This window comes from Ptychodera flava, chromosome 1 (assembly GCF_041260155.1).
Source record: "Ptychodera flava strain L36383 chromosome 1, AS_Pfla_20210202, whole genome shotgun sequence".
NCBI classification, from domain to species: domain Eukaryota; kingdom Metazoa; phylum Hemichordata; class Enteropneusta; family Ptychoderidae; genus Ptychodera; species Ptychodera flava.
Genome location: NC_091928.1, coordinates 13,918,822 through 13,939,442, shown reverse-complemented (window position 1 = coordinate 13,939,442; position 20,621 = coordinate 13,918,822). Strand labels below are relative to the sequence as shown.

The 20,621-nt window shown below is 37.4% G+C and overlaps 2 protein-coding genes across 3 annotated transcripts in view; both read right to left on the bottom strand.

Moving 5' to 3' along the window:
• LOC139142963 (uncharacterized) overlaps positions 1–20,621 on the bottom strand; it is a 424,363-nt gene that overhangs the window by 208,404 nt on the left and 195,338 nt on the right. The window lies entirely within an intron of this gene.
• LOC139130637 (low-density lipoprotein receptor-like) overlaps positions 16,357–20,621 on the bottom strand; it is a 28,432-nt gene continuing 24,167 nt past the window's right edge. For both annotated transcript variants that reach the window (XM_070696384.1, XM_070696390.1), the window contains one exon: positions 16,357–20,400. The gene's annotated coding sequence lies outside the window, so the exon portion shown is untranslated. The remainder of the gene's footprint in view (positions 20,401–20,621) is intronic.

Sequence of the window (20,621 nt, the reverse complement as noted above, 5' to 3'; positions counted from 1 at the left end):
GTACAGAGAACAGCAATCAACGTGAACTTTATTTCGATAAGTATGTTGCCTTTGTTTATAAATTAAATTTTGTCTTTAAAGAGAACGATCGAAATGAGTAAGCAGAGGATGAGCATAGCTTGCAAACAATCCGCAAGGAGTATATTTGTAGTCATGCTGAAAGTTATATTATGTATTTTGGAACAAATTACGCATGTCATAGAAGACAAAAACACTGTTTATAAATTTAATTTAAAGTTCTTTAACAAACAAAACCCTAAGCTTGGAAAAACATATTATTTTGACAAGAATAACAATATTTTAGATTTATCTTATGAAAGCAATAAAATATTTAGCGTAAATCAAAGCTATAACGCCACCACAGGCGGGGATACGCGAGATTTGGGTGCAATTAACGACATAAAGCATGAGCTGTTTTGCGAGTGCTATATGAAGCAAAATGTACGCAAATCGAATGAATATACTCACCTGCAGCGGGGTTATTGCTATTAACATGTGTTTATGGCGTTAAATGTTGCTTTCTGCGTTGATATAACATGAAAAAAGGGACAAAGATAATCAATATCGAATAGAAATTCGGCGCACAAGACCCAATATATTTGATGAGAAGGGTATCTAGCATGCCGACTTGAATATGGCATAGGAAGCGACGCAGACAACAAAAAGGGACCCATTGTTTTCCAGAAACAGATGTTTGTGCTCTTAAAAGACACTTACTAGCACAATCTTAATAAGGTCTGACACCACTGTCGTAAAGGTTGCACTGCATTTAATTATTATGTGTGTTTTATAAATTAATGTTATTTTTTCCTGCTATCTCAAAGCTCTTGATCTGTTCCCATGGTTACATGTCCATGCTGGTCGAGGGATTATTTTATCTGGTAAACCGTGAGAGTATTTTACTATGATCATCATCAATTGGAAACCACGATAGTGGCTCTAGAATTAACAAATATAATAGAGTTAAACTTCGCCTGAAGAAATTTGTAATTAGAATCATGCTTTTTTTAATGTGTGCATGACCATATCTGAGTTTAGATACTCCTTCATCAATCAGTATTTCGCAAGACCGAATTGATCGTCATTTGCAATAATTGGTTCCTTTCTTCATTATATATCATGTTGCTTGTCACATTGGTCCCCAATTACCAAACGCACTCACCTCTCCCGTCACTCATTTCACCTGGAAATTTTGACAACTCAATAAATGGTGCAGTAAACCATAGCAAGCTGGGCAATTCAGCGGACTCGAAGTAAAGATGCAATCGAGAAGCTATAAACAAATCAGTGTTACCGGCTGAAGTCAAAAGACGTCTTAAACTTTATTAGGTTGCTTTCACAGATAACGTAGCATGATAATGAGACCATATGTTATAACCTCAGGTGTTCACTAATATTTCGTTGGGATTTTGAATTTGGAACTTATACTGTATCTACTGCCCAACAAGCAAAGAAATCAGCTATCAAAACAACTATGTGACACTGTGGTTACATGTCCGAGCTAAGTAATATGTTACCTTTTCAACAGATAGCTCTCTCTTTTTATCCGAAGCGAAATAACGTTAACGACAAATTGCCACGTCCAATTTTATATTCCTTTAGTGGAAAGGCATTTTTCTAAATTTAGTTCAGTGTAATCTTTTAACTATCTGCTCGATGCTTTATGATAGTAGACTATGTAAAACTCTGCCAACTGCATACTTGTATGTCACGAAACACTAGCCGAGTATTTTTTTTTCTACCTACAAAGCTTACGAAATTTGTTTTGGCGCTTATTTCCTCAATATTCAACAAAAATAAAGCCGATTTCTGAGACAGTGGCCTTTGGAGTCATTGCTTCGATGAGGAAAAATCAGCAACGTTACATAGATTGGCCATTAAAACCAAGTTGTGAACCCTCTGCCGATAAGTTTTCAAGCACGCACAAGTTGCCTCTACATGATCATGACTACACTGAACTAACTATATTGAACGAGCGGAGGTTAAATGAGTGTTGCGTTGAAAGATGTAACGTGCAATAGCAATCCCGTAAACTTTGACACATTTAACTCTGCTTCGGCAAGACCATAAGATATCGGTAATGAAGCCACCAACATTAACCATCAGTAAAATTCATATCTAAAGATTCTGTATTTAATTAAGTATTTCACAGCTGCATTTATCAAAGTTGCCGACTGATGATTTAGCTTATATTTTTCTTGTATTAGGCATATGAGAGTAAGGTAATGACCTGCTTTCCAACGCTCCACAAGCAGCTTTACTGAGGGAAAGACTTTCACAATTAAAGCCCCGCGATATTTTGCTTAAGGATATACGATCGGAAAAATATTAGCGTACTGCGCAGATTTCCGCGCAGGAATGTATCGATAGTAACCACGCGCGCACAGTGACGTTCCGAACGTTTTTGCGTCGTACAAAATGTCGTCTGCAGGTAAAGGAAAATTTCTATCTCGCGGATAAAAATCGCGACGAGAAAATGTTCAGCGTGTCCTCAAAACACGCTGGAAGGTAAATGAATTCAGCGAAGAGATAAAAAAAAATCAACATGACCATAGCCTGTACAGCGTAAGTCAGAAGTGTGACTTCCGATTTGCTATACAAGACAAGAGGAGGTAGTTGACAATGTGAAAGACGACTATCGCAAGTAGACCTGCAGGACAATGGAAGAATCGTCATCGCATTGTCGATTTGAGTGTATTAGCCGAAAATCTTGACACTTGTGTCAGTTGTGGGCTTGCTGTACGATTGTCATCGTGTATTGACATGGCCTCGTCTCATAGCTCCACGTAGTGTGTGACAACTTAGCCTGCAGCGAAGTCAACCTTATCGGGAGTCCCCACCGATAAGCATCACGGCAATAAAAATTACGTTCTTTTTGTATGCTGTATTAATATATAGACTCTAAAAGTAGAAGAACTTGAAAGTCTTCGCTTTGTTCTGTCATTTCCCTCTCATTAAAGTTTACAGGTAGGCTTGAATCATGACCATTCCTGGGCAAGGCCACTGCAGGTCAGCAGCATTTGAATGGCGCCCTCGCGCGACGAATCCGGGAGAGCATGGTTTATCGCCAGAACTTTTAAATCCTAGTTACATTTCGCAAAATTGTGAAAAATTGAGCTCGGTGACCTACTAAAAAAAATGTGGTTTTGAAAAATTCACAAAAAGAGCTATTTTTTAGCAAGTAGAAGCTATCAATAATTGATAAATAACCCTCTCCCATTACTAAAATTTCGGGCATATTTGTTGCAATTTTGGTTAAAAAATAAATATCGTCAATTTTTAACTCAATTTTAATGTAAGTAAAATCTTCAAAGTAGCTTAAATTTATGATATTTTTTTTCTTTTACAGTGTAAACGTGAAAAATGCAATCACGATATAATTATGAAAATGATAACCTGTTTTTTTTTATTTTTAGTGATTTTGTGAAAAACCGTGAAATTTTAATGTCATTTTGTAAAAAACAAGCGCGGTGGGCCCATCTTTTTCCGAGTTTTAAACTACTCTCATATGTAGGTATTAAAAAAAACATTTGAAAAAAATGACATTACTTTACTTTTTCCGATCGTACATCTTTAAAATACTATTTCTACCGAAAGTCAAAGGTCTGAGAAACTGAATATTTTACTACCTTTTATATTGTGATCACATGTTCATTTTTTGTTATCTTCCCTGGGTAATTCTTCACCTTGTTTCAATCGATAAATAAGAAAACAAATAAGGAGGGGATCGTGTGCCCTTACTCTACATCAAGTAGGCCTATACCTTTCTGCTTTGACGTGGTATACACTGCATTTTGTGTTCCCGAAATATGGTATCTGAGATGGTCGTTATTTGACTGGTGGACTGTATACGAAAATTTTAATATGAGATGAAGTAAGACTAATCTTTATCATATACCTACATTCACGTGCCTGCGTAAAGCTTGTGCATTTTATTACGTACCCCGGCCCGGTGCCCAAATTTGGGCAATCAAGTGCATTTCTGAACTATTTCGATTCTGGTTACTACTGCTATCCGCAAACGTTCCATTTGTACACAAAGCTAGCGCGAGATTAGGAAAACGTGTCCTCGCTCAGATCGTAGTTGCGCGTGGCCACAGTGGAGCCGCGAAGGTGACATCGGCTTTTTATTTCTAATTTTAGTGAAATCCTGTGAGCCGAATCATCTCTTGCGCGTGCCACACGAACGGGTGACCATGAGAGAAAATGCCAAGAGAGTTTGACCGGTTGACCTCGCTGTTAATTTTATGCAGGAAATTACAATAACGATGCTTGATCGAATGACGCAGTGCCTTGAGGGTGGGATCACCAGTGGTATATGGGGAGGAGTACCTTCCCGATGATGATAAGTGGTGCAGATTACCGTCGCCTAGGTGACTGGCGTTTACGCGTGCCAAAAGACACCTATGGTTGATTTCCTGTTGACCAGTCGGATGGCAGAGTTGCAAATACCTGGACTGAACCATTTGGTTTTTTGTGGGTGTCGGTGTACTTTGACAATATAAGTAAAAATGCACATATATTGAGTTTATTGTCTTGTTTATGAGCGGCCAGTATTTCCAACAGCATAAATTATGTGCATTTGCCCTTGAAGGAATAAATAATTTTCGAATAAAACATCGCGAATGTAACTACATTCCTTAAGCTCGACGTACACTTAAGTGCCCCAAAGAACCATGAATCGCCCGACTTTCGATTGAAGAGATGAGTTTTGCCAACACCGCGTATACAGAAAAGTGGCAGATGACTTTATTTTTAGAATCATAGACAGTATAGCGAGATGTAAAAAATGTGAACCAGGCTCCCCACCTAACTATCCTTAATGTTTTTGTGTCGAGTTTGTGTTTGATTCGTTTCGAAAATGTGTTCCTACATTCTTATCCGATTGTTTGTGTTAATGAAATGTTTGTTTCGCTTTGGATATTTGTAGAGAAGTTTAGATTAGTGTGTACGGTAATGTTTTGTATGTGTGGGGGAAGCTCGAGTACGTAATCGTTTGTGTTGACAATAACGAAAAACCGACCCTTGTCGAAGGGTTATTTTCCACAAATTTGTCCAATGTTTGCAAGCTGGTTTATCGCGATTCTTTTGGCACGCGACATGTTTTGTTTCCTTGTTTGAAAGGGTATCTCTAGAAGTGCGAGTTTAGAAGCTTAAGATAGCTTTCAAGTTTTTTTTTTGTTGTTCGTTGAGTCCAATTTGACTTTTCTTTGAATTGGTGTTGTTGCGATTGTTTGTGTCTCACGATGTAGCGTAGTCACATTATACGACTTTATTTGTTGAAATGATGAGGTGGTTTTATTCTGTTTGGTTTTGTTGGTGTCCGAATGAATTTTAAGGCTTTTGCCTAGTACTATTTTTCGGAGTTTCATAGTTTGAGCGATGATAGGTTGTTGTTGAATTTCATGTTGTTGTCGGCTTTTCTTTGAAATAGCTGATTTATTTCCACGGCCATGTTTTGTTACGTTACTGTGATTGTTTACTTTGTATTTAATGTTGTGTTTCAGTTGTTTGTTATGTGTACGATTTTTTTGTTATTTCTTTTAAGTGTTTGTTTGTTCTATGTCATCTTATCGTATTTTTTGGTAGTTCCCTTTTTGGAGTATTTGGTGGCCCTGAAAAGGGCCGCTTGGTATGGGTTTTTGTTACCGCTTGGCGCGTTTGTTTTGGCGATGAGCCTAGCTTTTTATGCTTCTTTTCGCCGATTCGATGTGCTTGGTGAGTAGGTGTTTGCCGCCTTCTTGTCACTGTGTGTGCGTATATGGACAGTCTGCATAGCCCTTGAATGTGGTCTCGATTTTGATCAAACTTACAATTTAGGAGTATATATCAAAACTGATAAATGATTTATGTGATTACTGTAGCTATAGATAGGCTACATTCAGGACGGGCAGCGACGGGCAGTAATTAGTAGGCAAAACAGGTGGTTTTCACCGTGGGCAGAACTCGGTGCAATGATACTGAACATTAATAGTAAGCCTGTCACCTTGAAGGTAATGCTGTAGGTGAAACAAGGACACACGATGGTACAAACAACACCACAAGTGAAACGTACACACAGAAATACACGCGTTCCTACGTTGTGCCATAGACCCTTTAGGGTCTATGGTTGTGCCCACCCGGGCCACGCGATTAAAATATGACTGATACTGCTGGATAGTGTTAATTGGGTCGGTAAACAGTCAATTAATAGTTTAATTGACTACCTGGGTGATTGGCAGGTCGTGTCCAAGGACGCATATGCAAAGCAGGCCAAAAGACAAAAGCCCCCAAAGTTATTGACAGCTGGCCAGGGGTCACCATGAATACGTAATGAAGCTTCACTACGCAGAAACTGCGTAGTCAAGCCCTTCTTAACCGGTCAAACTCTCTTGGCATTTTCCGGCATGGTAACGCGTAGCCAAACGGATTTTTGCATGTGAACGGGTACGCCGACGCCGACGTGGATTCTACGCGTTCACGTTCACGTAAACGTGTAGCTAAACCTGTCTAATGTAGGATGGCTGCCGTGTTCGGCGGCCACCGTGTATCCATGGAGCTAAGCTAGAAACGGACGTCGCCCGTTGTCGATGTTTTTGCTTCGCTTACAAAAAACTACTCTTCCGAATAATAAAAATCATCCTCACACTGTAATTAGTACATTTAATTTTCTTTGTCATAGTTTTAATCGGTAATGTCATGCATTTCACTGTAAATAGCATTGAACAAAGTGAAATGAAATCTTGTAGACGACATTTTTTGCCTTTACAAACAAAATAGTTCCGGGTCAAAATTGGTAAATACTCATTAACATAAAGGAATGGCATAATGTTTTGATATTGCACATAAAGGAATGGCAAATACCGGTAGTATACGCGCGCTTCGATGCGAGTAAACTGTGGTACATATGTAATAACTAGTTTAACCAACTGTAGGAAAAAAATTACAGATAAGCGGCAGGTATCGGAAAACAAGTGGGTAATCAAATTGAGACTTATTCAGGAGTGGTCTTTGACCCCGACAAGTCGTTCGCGCTGTTCACGTCTAAGCGAATCAGAAATGGTTCTACTCCGGAATAAAAAGGACGCAATGCGTTCTACAGATTCAGTACGCCAAAATAATCACCCACATGGGTACTAGCGCGTATGGAAATACACGTTGGTCTATGCGCGTTTGCGCACATGGCTTTGTTTGTACCGTGGTCGATTCGAATTCCGGGTTTGGCCTATTGACGAGAATACAGTATTTATCACCCTTGTATCCCTGTACCACGCCAAGCCTCGTTCATTCCATGTTTCTATATCTTCATCATGAAAGCCAACCTTGACACAAGGAAGCTTACCATGAGTAGAGCACACTGTCAGGTTCGCAGGTGTGCCTTGCATACTTTTTTTCTATTCAACGAGACCACTCCATTGGTGAACATGGAATGTTGAAAAGATCGTAAGTATAACAGGTCGATCAGTATTTTCATAATATTTTTATATTTATATAAATTCCATGGGATTATATATTAATCACATGAACAGTCTTCTTATTTTTCTTTTGACGTAGATGGATCAAAATTATTGTAACAATTTGCATGGATTTCGTAGCGATTTGTGTTCTATTTACGCGAAGTACTTTCATTTAACGGGTAAAGCGGCCCGTCACCCAGGAGATACTTTCATTCATAAATCCTATTCAGTCGAAATTTTTGATACATGGAACGGTATCTCTACCAATCAGATATACGGACCCGGTCACGTGAACATCGGCAGACATAGCTTTCACCTCGTTAGCGACGTAGTGATTTAGAATATGTACGTATAGATTTATGAAGTAAAATGCAACGACAAGATCGAAACAGTAATTTTCATTCGTAGGGATGCTGTGGCTTTTGAAAACATCACACAAGTCTTCGACCTTGGCGAGCGGCGAAAGATTAAATTCAATGACGCACATTAGGCCACATAGCATGTTTGTTTGTGGCCACAACGCAGCCGTCACCGGTCTCCGCCGGTGTCAACTCGGATCCCGATCTCTCGTCAATGTTTTCTTCTTACGGACTTTTGTGTTTGCAGTGCCACATATCTCGCCCGTAGATACATCCTATTTTTTTACTTTACGGAAAATCTGTTCTGTTGTGAGTGTCGCGTCTGAGTCAACTTTCGAAATACCACAGACAAATATGGACACACTGGAAACGCAGCATGCCTTTTGTGCCATGGTCGCCTCGGGAGACTATTGGCTTTTTATATTAAAATGAGCTTCAAAGGTGTTAAACTTTTGGAGGCTTTGTTTGTGGTTGATAATTACACGAGATAATGCGAAAAATACGACGAGATGGCATCGTACTACCAGTCGCGTAGCAACCATAGTACTTTGTGAGCTCTCAGGCCAGAAACACTGCTTCATGCCAATCAAAACATAACACGCCATCAGTTTCATAAACATGTCCTTCCTTGACGCACGTGTAAAAGACGGTATGACTTACCGTAAACCATTGAGTAAAACCAGACAGTATCGATAAAAGACTTTCAAATTTGGTTCAAACACACTGATCATATATTCATAAAAATATGAGAGGAATTTTTAAAACGGTAAAACTCACTTTTCTAAAGCTCAAAACACTCCCGTTTTCGCTAGCACGTCTATTCCACTCGGCACCACACGACAACAACAACACAAACTTGGTCGAACATACTTTCGCTTCACAATTGGCGAAAGTCCGAAAATTAACAAAGGATGCACTCTTCGGAAAAGCGAGGCGAGAGCAACCTGAGGCGAGGCGAACATGGATGGGTTACGTAACCGCTTCACACCTTAAACAATAGCCGTTGCGAGTCTGTCTATGTTTGTCTGTGGAAATACACAGGATTCCACAGCGCTGCACTGCGGAGAATACAGCTTGACAGCTGTCTTCGCTACAGCCTTACGCTGCAGATTTGAATTCCGAGCGAGAATTTTCGGAGCTTTTTGCGTGATAAAGATTTATCGTTGTTAGTCGAATGACTTTATGCTTTTGCCTCCTATGTCGTTTTCCCGAAGATTATACTGTACTCATTTATTCAGTTGAACTTACGTTGAGGTGTAGGTTTCGGGTTTATCGCCATTCGGGATCGCAAAGTACGACGTCCACATTGACCCTTGCCCTACGACCCGAATGAAACCTAGCCGCGCCGTTACTGAGCCATTAAAATAAAACGATCGACGGTATCCCCTTTCGATTCTCGGGAATAGCTATAGTTTTAGCGACTCGAAATTTCGTTGGACATGCCTTCTATATTTCCATGTGTGGCTTTGTCTGGTCACCTTTTTGTAAAAATGTCATGACAGCACGGCATCGATCACAATAAATCGGTCTGTGTCCGTCGCGACGTGCAGGTATATATGGTAGGTACCATGCAGGAAAAAAGTTCCGGTTGATGACGTACAACAGGGGTAATATGGATTTCTTATCTGAGCTGGTGTACGTCACGCAGGTGGATATACGGGCCAGTGCACGTGATAAATATCTCTGACTCTCTCTCTCTCTCTCTCTCTCTCTCTCTCTCTCTCTCTCTCTCTCTCTCTCTCTCTCTCTCTCTCTATATATATATATATATATATATTATGCAGCAGCATCCTGACTAAAGATATAACGTTTTATGTCACGTCGTTTTTATTGAGTTACATTGCAACCAAGCTACAGAACAGAAAAACAACAGCATTTGTATCACGACGGCTAGAAATTTCAATCGTTCAAAAGTTACAAGTGTTATCTTGGAAACAAATACATGCCCATCAACTTAACATTAATATTCTTAATATGTATGATCGTCGTTTATAGACGAGACATTTGTATTCTCTTTATTCAAAACCACAAAAAAATTAATTAAACATACAAGAAAACAAAAACAAAATGATTTGCTGTCCTAACGGTAGGGTTATGATGCTTTGAATAAATAATAGAATAGACAGTTTCTTCAATGCGCTTCAGCGTGTGGAGGGGTAGTAGCCAGAAATGAAACAACTTAGCCGGGGACTGGATAAAAATTGCACGAGGGACGAGTGTTTTATAATAACGCTGCACAAAACAGTTATACTTCAAAAGTTTTTTGCAAGAAAAACAGTGACTTCCCAATTTACATGCACAGAACAAGGAACCCCCATGCGTTTCACTGCCAACACCAATAATATCTTCATTGACATACAATTTCCTATTTAACTTTTACAAATAGTCACTTTTATGCAAGATTTGTAGTAATTCAGTAAAAAAGAAATCACTTTTCGTATCAAATATTTCTATCAACAACTTGAAGTATAATTAGCTATTCAAAATCAAAAGTAACAATAGCTACAAAGGTTACGTTCATTGGCAGCTTGTAATTGTACACAGAGCATAAGAATGGAAAGCATCAGCTGACTGAAGTTTACAGATGTTTGTTTAGTAGGAGGCAACATAATTATTTTATAATTAAGGAATATTATTTATGTGCCGACAAAATATATTTTATGGGCATAAGGCATTAATTCATGTGCAAACATTAAGAAATTATTTGAATAGAGTATTGTTTTAGTTAATTAGGTATTATTCTATGTTCAAACACTATAATAATAACATGCGTCTACAGTATTTTATTTGCAAACATTACTATATTATGAGTATGGAGTATTGGTTTAGTTAACTAGCTATTATTTTAAGTTAATAAGTTATTATTCTATGTTCAAACACTATCATAATATGTGTCTACTCACGGGCATCCTGTTATTCTTAAACGGTGGTGTATAAGCGTCTATATAGGATTTCGTATTTTAGTGTCTGTTGCCGCTTGAGAAATTACATCATGATTTGAAAAAAAATAATACCGTCGACAAAAATGAGGTATCGTTAATACAAAAGGGAATAGAAACAGTCGCATTCTGCTGGTTCACCCAATTGATTACTCTTTCTCTCACACCCGGTCATTCTGCACCGCGGCATGCATGATAGAGTTCTTACCAGCGCGTATTTTCCGAAATCATGAAACGCGTATTCGAAGTGCGGCGGAAAATGACGATGATACGTTGCTATGACTGCCGTGTACATGAGCGCGGTGGTTGGAGTGGAACATGCACGCGACGAAAGCTAGTATGCACGCGAGCGCCTCTGAACTGTCGTCTGCTGTCTCGGCCTCAGAAATTAAATATTAGAGAGGTTCGGCTACACGTTTTACGTGAACGTGAACGCGTAACGTCACGAATTTCTGCGATGATGTCATCGACTAGTGCGTACGTTCTTCACGTACACGGAGCCGGCGACGCGTATTTACGTGGAGACAGCTGTTTTCACGTAATTTGTAAACGTGTAAATTTATTCTCATCTTTAGGTATCAAAACATGGTGAAACTGTGAATCATTCATGCAGTTGGATATATGATAGTGACATCCTCGAAGATATTCATGTATTTTCGTTATTTTTATGTGCAATTTCTTCGTCGATTCGCGGCATACGGGAAACCATTGAGCTATCCCTGTGATGCGGAAACAGACTACGCGGACCCAAGCTGGGCCGAATCATTTCTTGCGCGTGCCTCAAGAACGGTTGGCGTAATGCGCAGCCAAACGGACTTTTGCACGCGAACGTGTACGCCAACGCCAACGTGGATTCTACGCGTTCACGTTCACGTAAAACGTGTAGCCGAATCTCTCTATTTAGGGGTTATTACACGAAGTTTGGCGATACCGCGTCGTATTCGAGTGATGTGTCCGTATTTTGACGAGTTGCTTCGCACATCACTCGTATACGACGCGGTATCGCCCAAACTTCGTGTAATAACCCCTTTATCATACATGCATGCTTTGGTTATGACTGTTTTCCTACGGACGTTCCGAAATTAGCGACGAAATCCACTGAAATTGACCTTGCTTGCTCATCGCTGTACTGATAAAAAGTTGGTTGCTAAGGAGTGATGACAACCGTATCACTTGTTGATATTATTCCGCAGTTGGGCCATTTCATTTTAAAGGAGGGGTTATGGGACACTTTTGAAGCGAACAATTAAATATTAAGATGTCGAAACAGGTTTTCACACCTTGAAAGATTTATTTTAGTTGAAATGGCGATGGAAGTAAAAAATAGGCTGAAGTGTGTAAAATGAGTGTGTTTTCGTGTTTTGAAACATACACACATCCCTTCGCGAAAGTTATGAGGCCAGCCGAAATCGGGTCAAAATACTCGCGCCGCGCCAACGTTCGATTTCAAACTCGATCGAGCAGCTGATCAGCAAGCAGCTGTGCGACATATGGATGCACGGTGGATATAGTAGCCGTACCAGTCAGTTTATCTCCAAGAATTATACATGTCCTCAGTCGTCAAATATGCCGAATTTACCATCTTAGAAAGGAATTTGTGAGCGGATTAGGGAAAACGTGAAGTGAGTACACTGTAAGCTGTAGCGTTATGTATGTTGCTGTACGAATAAAACATTTCAAAGGTATTTTCATCGTCTGCTCGTATATTTTCCTCACTGGCTTGCCTAAATAGAACTAAATTTCTTTCACAACAAAGTAAACGACAGTTTTACTTTCTCTAGTGTCTTTCATTGTCTCCGAAACCCACACCGGTGCCAACGGGCACAATCATGACCTGTGAATCTCACTGACAGACCTGTACAAATCGGAAATATAATATGTGTACATCATCTGTCGCGAGTATTTTCAGTGCGGTTGGATTTTTGTGGCTCATTTATGACAGTAAGCGATGTAATTCACCACTCAGATACTTAAACTTGTCAACAGGAAACTTTTCATAAAGCAGTTCTGTCAACCGAGATCGTAATCTTCGGCTGTGCAGAGTAGACGACATGAAAACAACACCGTATGGGACTGGCCGTGAACGTACGATGACAGGTCTCGGGTCGGCAAAGCATACACATTTTCAATGCGTTCGTTTGTATGTTTTTGGTACAACTGTAATTGTACCTAAATGCAATGCCCATGAACTGACTGCAAACAACAAATTTTGACCATTTAATCACATTCACAATGATATTTCGGAGTGTCACAAGTCTATTCGCTCAGCAGTTTTAAATGTATGTTAAAATCCCAGCGAAGGTCACGCGTACGCGTAGCTGTAAGTAGTTCAGTTACACTTACAGTGAAAATATAATTCGTATTTTCACTAGTTAAAATACGGGTTCATATTAGGACCGTCTAAACAATAGAAGAATGGCAATACAGGCATAGCATGTATGATAATAATCTTTACGGCCCTGATACGGGTTTTGCGGACGTGGTCGTACGGCGTACCGGCAAATGGCACGCTCTGGCCCGTACGCCGTACGACCGAGGTCCGCGAAAGGTTTTTATAATATACCTTATTGAACGGTTGTGATATGTTTCAGTATTTCTCAATAAACTTTTGTTAAGGTTATGGGCGTCAATTAAAAAAAAACATGAGCCATGCAACTTTGCGGATTAATATGTACGATGTTGTCATTTGTTCTGTTGTGGAACGCGTCACGAGCTTGTTCTATGCGAACGCCAATGTCACTACAGAATGAGCACAGATGAGTAGTTGATCCTGCTGGTTAAAAATACACTTTCTCAGCAAAACATTGAGAGGAGGCTATCAAGCACTGTTTTAAACAAATTTTGATCGGAATAAGATTCGAACTGTCTAAAATTTGTTTCAAAACTACGAGCGAAGCGCATAGAAACGGGTTCGAATCTCGCGCTGACGTGCTTTCGAATGGAATGTACGTGGATAGCAACGCGCGTAGCAGCGACAACGTTAACGAAAAAGTTCGAAAAAGCGCGCACACTACCTTATTTGGGCAAAGTGTGTCTGGGAGTGACACGGCAACTTATAACACACCTGTAAGAGCGCCTTTTCCATAGGTTTACATGGGTACGTGAATCTAGGTATATGATAAACGAGGGTATGCTCGTATGAACATGGGACCTGACAATGTGCGTTACAAAAACGGGGGACGGGGGACAGATACTATTACCCTCTACAACGTCCGCAAAAGGTAAACAAATATTTCATTTTTGCAATGTAACTCACTGACGATAGAACGAAAAGTATACAATGAAAACAAAGAAAAATGTGAAAATGTAACCTTGACCTGCCAGCTTTGAAAGAATGTGGTCGATGTGGTCGTTAGTGACGTTCACGTAGACACCGTCAGGCGTCCAACCTTGATCAGGTATTGTAGCTAAGTCGGTATTTCTATCTGAACACCATTCTGTTATAAACTTCTTACACAGTTATAATCAAAGTTATCATCAAAGATCGCATTTACATATAAGCTGCTTATTTATTAAAACTATCAATTCAGAAAAACAGAGTGCCCGTGGTCTACTGTGTTATTTTATTTGCAAACATTACTATATTATGAGTATGAAGTATTAATTAGTTTAAGTTAATTAGCCATTATCTTATGTTCAAACTATAATATGTGTCTACAGCAGCATTCTATTTGTAAACATTAAGATATTATGTGCTTTAATAATTATTTTAGGTCAATTTACTTTATTTTATTCTCAAACACTATGATACTATTTGTCTACGGTATTATTTCATTGTGTATAAGGATTATTTGATAATGAAATACCATTAATTGAAGTTCAAACTGTATGATATTAAGTTACGCAAAAGTATTTTATGTTCAAAAATTACTCTCTAAACAGTACAAGCTATATCCTAGACGATACTTGTAAAAGTGTACAAAATTGACAATACTGGAAGATTTAAATATTCTCACAGATAGAACTTTTTAATATCTCAAATTTATGGTGTTATGATACCAAATTTGGTAAAAAACCAATAATTGCATTTATTAAAACATGTTTGCATACAAATGAAGAATCATTACTTTCCAGAATTGTAATTTTGTATTGTTTCACGATGACAATTTTAACATTTGATTCTCTGCATGAGCTTGTAGTGGATGATTTGTACTGTAACATTGATTACAATCGTCTTCGTGAAAACAGTGACTTTGATAACTGTCAGTTTGTAGAAAATCAAGCAAAGTAATGCTGATTGAAGTATCTGACATAGAGAATGAAAAACATAAAAAAAAATCAAAGGTATAGCTGCTGTCGTCTCTTTAATGTCCAGTTTTGCCTACAAAGGCCATGCAGTGAGCTGAACATTGGTTCATTAATACTAACTTCATGGCTTGTAACAGTCTAAATAGCAAATCATATACGTAAGATGTTCGAGCAAAGCACATCTGTCTCTTTAAAAACTCTTTATGGTTAAACGAGTGAATCGCATCTGTCTGATAAGGTATAACGACTAAATCATATCTATCTGATAAGGTATAACGACTAAATCATATCTATCTGATAAGGTATAACGAGTAGATCACATCTATCTGATAAGGTATAACGAGTAGAATCACATCTATCTGTAACGACTAAATCACATCTATCTGATAATGTATACGACTAAATCACATCTATATGATAAGTGTATAACAACTAAATCACATCTATATGATAAGGTGTAACGAGTAAATCACATCTATTGTCTAAGATGCAACTAGTAAATCACATCTATATGATAAGATGTAACGAGTAAATCACATCTATCTGATAACGTATATGAGTAAATCACATCTATCTGATAAGGTGTAACGAGTTAATCACATCTATCTGATAAGGTATAACGAGTAAATCACGTCTATATGATAAGGTATAACAACTAAATCACATCTATATGATAAGGTGTAACGAGTAAATCACATCTATCTGATAATGTATAACGAGTAAATCAGATCTATCTGATAAGGCATAACGAGTAAATCACATCTATCTGATAAGATATAACGAGTAAATAATATCTATCTGATAAGGTATAACGACTAAATCATATCTATCTGATAAGGTATAACGAGTAAATAACATCTATCTGATAAGGTATAACAAGTAAATCATATCTATCTGATAGGGTATCTGATAAGGTATAACGAGTAAATCATATCTATCTGATTATATAAGACGAGTAAATCATATCTATCTGATAAGGTATAACAAGTAAATCACATCTATCTGATAGGGTATAACGACTAAATCATATCTATCTGATGAGGTATAACGAGTAAATCACATCTATCTGGTAATGTATAACGAGTAAATCATATCTATCTGATAAGGTATAACAAGTAAATCACATCTATCTGATAGGGTATAACGACTAAATCACATCTATCTGATAATGTATAACGAGTAAATCATATCTATCTGATAAGGTATAACGAGTAAATAACATCTATCTGATAAGGTATAACGAGTAAATAACATCTATCTGATAATGTGTAACGAGAAATAATATCTATCTGATAATGTATAACGAGTAAATCATATCTATCTGATTATATTAGACGAGTAGATCATATCTATCTGATAAGGTATAACGAGTAAATCACATCTATCTGGTAATGTATAACGAGTAAATCATATCTATCTGATAAGGTATAACAAGTAAATCACATCTATCTGATAGGGTATAACGAGTAAATCACATCTACATGATAAGGTATAACGAGTAAATCACACCTATCTGATTATGTATAATGAGTAAATCATTTTATCTGATAAGGTATCATTAGCAAATCACATCTATCGTCTAAAGTGTAATGAGTAAATAACATTCATCTTCAATCGAGTAACGAACAAAGCACATCCATCTTCTAGGATGGCACGAGTAAATCAAGTGCATCTATCTTCTAAAGTGTAACAAGTAAATCACAGTCATATTCTATGGTGTATTGAGTAACCCAAACCTATATTTTAAGACATTACGAGTGAATCACATCTCTCTTATTCAGTTCACCATGTTTTTAATACTTAGCTCCTAATTTTACTGATAAGTCAAACATATACCTTCTAGAGTGTCGCCAGGAGTAACTCACATCTATCTTCAACGATGTCTCCAGCTACTAAGGTGAAAAAAAAATTGCATGTATCTTATAAGACATAAGTATTATTACATATCTATATTATAAAGTTTACTAGTGAATCACGTCTATGTCAGGGGTAACTATCATCCACCTTCTAAGGTGTAACTAGTAACAAAGTCTATCTCCTAAGGTCTAACGAGTAAATCACATCTATCTTTTGAGATATAAGGAGTAAATCATCTCATTCTATCTTTAAATGTAATGGGTAAATCATATCTGTATTCTAGAGTGTAATGAAAAAATCACTTTTATCCTCGAATGTGTCTAGAATGAATCATATTATATTTTCTATAGTGTAACTCGTTGACCACATTTATCTTCTAAGGTGTCAAGAGTAAAGTACATCTATCTTCTAACGTGTAACAAGTTAATCACAGCAATATTCTAAGGTGTATTGAGTAACCAAAACCTATCTTTGAAGACATAACGAGTGAATCACATCTTCCTTAAACAGTGCACCATGTTTATAATACCTAGCTTCTAATTTTAACTGGTAAGTCATGTCTATCATCTATGCTTTAATTGAATATCATCCATCCCCCAAAAAAGTGTTGCGAGTCAATCACATCTACCTTCTAGAGTGTCAGGAGTAACTCACATCAATTTTCAACGATGTCTACTTTAAACCGCATCTAGTTTCTTTGAGGTTAAAAAGTTAATCAATTTCCCAAGGTATAACGAGTAAATTAATTCATCATCTATGTATAACTAATAAATAATTCATCGTCTAAGGTAAAATGAGTAAACCACATACGTCTTATCAGGTACCATATGTTAATCATCTTCTTATGAAAACAAGTCAATCTAATTTGTTTTCTAAGCTACGGCAAAATGATTCTGTACATGTGTAAAATACGTTAAGTATACACGTACGTAGACTGATAAAATGCAAACCTACAGTGTACGCTTGGTGTGTAAAGATCTGCATTATGTATATTCATGCTCTGCACAGATATACGCTACGCATATCATCGTATTAAAATGTTACATCTACAAAGATATACGTTACGTATGCAATTACAATTGTGTTACATATACGTAAATAAACGTAAATATACTGAACGTATATTAAGCATTTTGTTCAGTCTTAAAGGTAAATCACATCCAACTTCTAATTTACAAAGAGTAAATCACATATATCTTTTATGTTTTTTATGGTTAGAATCTTTTCAGATGTCACTGGTAAACCACACCTTTCTTCCAGGGTGACATGATTTAATCACATATTCTTTTGTGTAATAAGTACATCATACCGGTATCTACCTTCTTAGGTGTAATGAGCAATCATATATTTTCATATGTGAAACGATTAAATGACATCTAAGGTGTCCTGAGTAAATCGCCTCCTGCTTTTAAGGTGTAAAGACAAAATCGAATCCATTTTATAAGGTATAACGAGTATTTCGTTTCCATATTATAAAGTTTAATGAGTAAATCAAATCTATCTCCAAAGGTGTCAGGGGAACTAACATCGACCTTCTAAGGTGTAACTAGTAACTACGTCTATCTTCTAAAGTCTAAAGAGTAAATCACATCTATTTTTTCGAGACAAAAGGAGTAAATTACCTCATTTTATATTTGAAAATGTAATGGGTAAATCATATCTATATTCTAGAGTGTAACAAGTAAATTACATCCACCCTCGAAAGTGTCATAAGTAAGTCATATTTTCTATGGTGTAACTCGTTGACCACATTCATCTTCTAAGGTGTCTCATGTCACCAACATTTATCTCCTCATGTGTAACAATGACAGTAAACCACATTCATCTTCGAAGGTGTTACGAATATATCACATCAATATTATTAGTTGTATAGAGAAAACCAAATTATATTTTAAGATGCCACGAGTAAATAACAAAAATTAATGTTTTCTAAGGTGTCATGAGTAAACCACACATATCTTTTGACATGTAAAGAATGAATTAGATTTACCTTTCATGGTTTTAAACAGGAAATATCACCTATCTTTTCAAATATCACAAGTAAATCACATCTATCCTCTAGGCTGACACGAGTAAATCACATATTTGACAACTTAAAAACCACATCCATCTTCTAAGGTGTAACGAGTAACCACGTCTAACTTCTAAGGTGTAAGAGTAAATCACATCTATCCTCGAAAGAGTCCGGAGTAAAATGTATTATTTTTGCTATGGTGTAACTCGTAGACCACATTCATCTTCGAATGTGTCCTGGGTCACCAACATCTATTTCTTATGTGTAATAAGTAAATCGCATCCATCTTCGAAGGTGCAATGAGTACATCACATCGGTATTCTTACTGACTAAAGTAAACCAAGTTTATCTGCTTCCTGTCACAGGTAAAGAACAAGATCAAGACAGGTAAAGATCTGTCTTCTAAGATGACTCTAGTACTTCACATCTAGGGTGTCACGAGTTAATGACATCCATATTCTTGGCTGTATTAGGTAGTACATCCATCATTTCGTAGGTGTAGGGAGTAAAATTAAATATGTCTGCTAAGGTGTCTCTAGGCGTCACAAGGAAATCACATATATCTTTGATGCTACAATGGACAGACTACCTGTATTTTCTAAGCTATAACGAGTAAGTCACATCAGTATTACAAGGAGTAACAATTAAATCAGACATATATTCTGAGGTGTAACGAGTAGCTCATCACATCCATTTTCTAAGGTGTAATGAGTAATTCGTATGCTGCTTTCAGGGTGTAAAGGGTAAATCATATCTATGTTCTTAAGGTGTTAATAGTAAATCACATCTATCTTCGAGGGTGAATGAGTCAAATACATCCGTCTACTTAGATGTAACTAGTAAACCACATAAATATTTTTAGTTGCACCGAGTAAATCCAACCTATCTTCACGGGTGTCACGAGTAAATCAAATCTATTGTGAGATGTGCCACGAATATATCACAGCTACCTTCTAGGGTGTCAAGAGTAAATCACATCTATGTTCTAAGGTATCATGAGTAGTTCACACCTCTCTTCTGATTTATCATGAGTAAATCACATGAATCTTCTAAGGAAAAACGATAAGACCAATCGATCTTTTCGGTGTAACGAGTAAATCACATATCGATCTTCTGACGGTCAAAAGTAAACGCATCTCTCTTCTTATGCGCAATGTGTAGACCACATTTTCTGAGCTGTAACTGATAAATTACATCCATCTACTGAGGTATAACAAGTAAAACAGATCCATCTTCTGAGCTGCAACGAGTAAATGGCATCCATCTTCTCAGGTGTAACATGTAACCACATATATCTTCTAAAGTGGTACGAGTAAATCACATCCATCTGCTGAGGTGTAACGAGTAAATTACATGTATTTTCTATGGTGTCACGAGGATATCACAACTGTCTTCTAGGATGTAACGAGTAAATCGCAATTTTCTTCTCAGCTGTTACAAGTAAGTTGATCCATCCTCCAGGGTAAAACGAATACATAGCATCCATATTTAAGATTTCAGTTGCAAATCATCCGGTATGAGCCCTCTTTGTTCCAGTTCTATGTATACTGAAAAGGGGAAAAAGACATAAATTAGTAACAGGGATTTTTTGAAATATTTTATATTTTATGTTGAAGTTAATCCTACCGATGCATGTAACTATAAGCGCGATAAAAAGCAAGGTCGTCTCATGCATTTGGTTCTTACAGTTTAGCGTTTAACTTTTTGGGGTATTTTCTTGATGGCGATTCCTGTATATTTCAAATCCTTTATCATTTTATGTTGTATA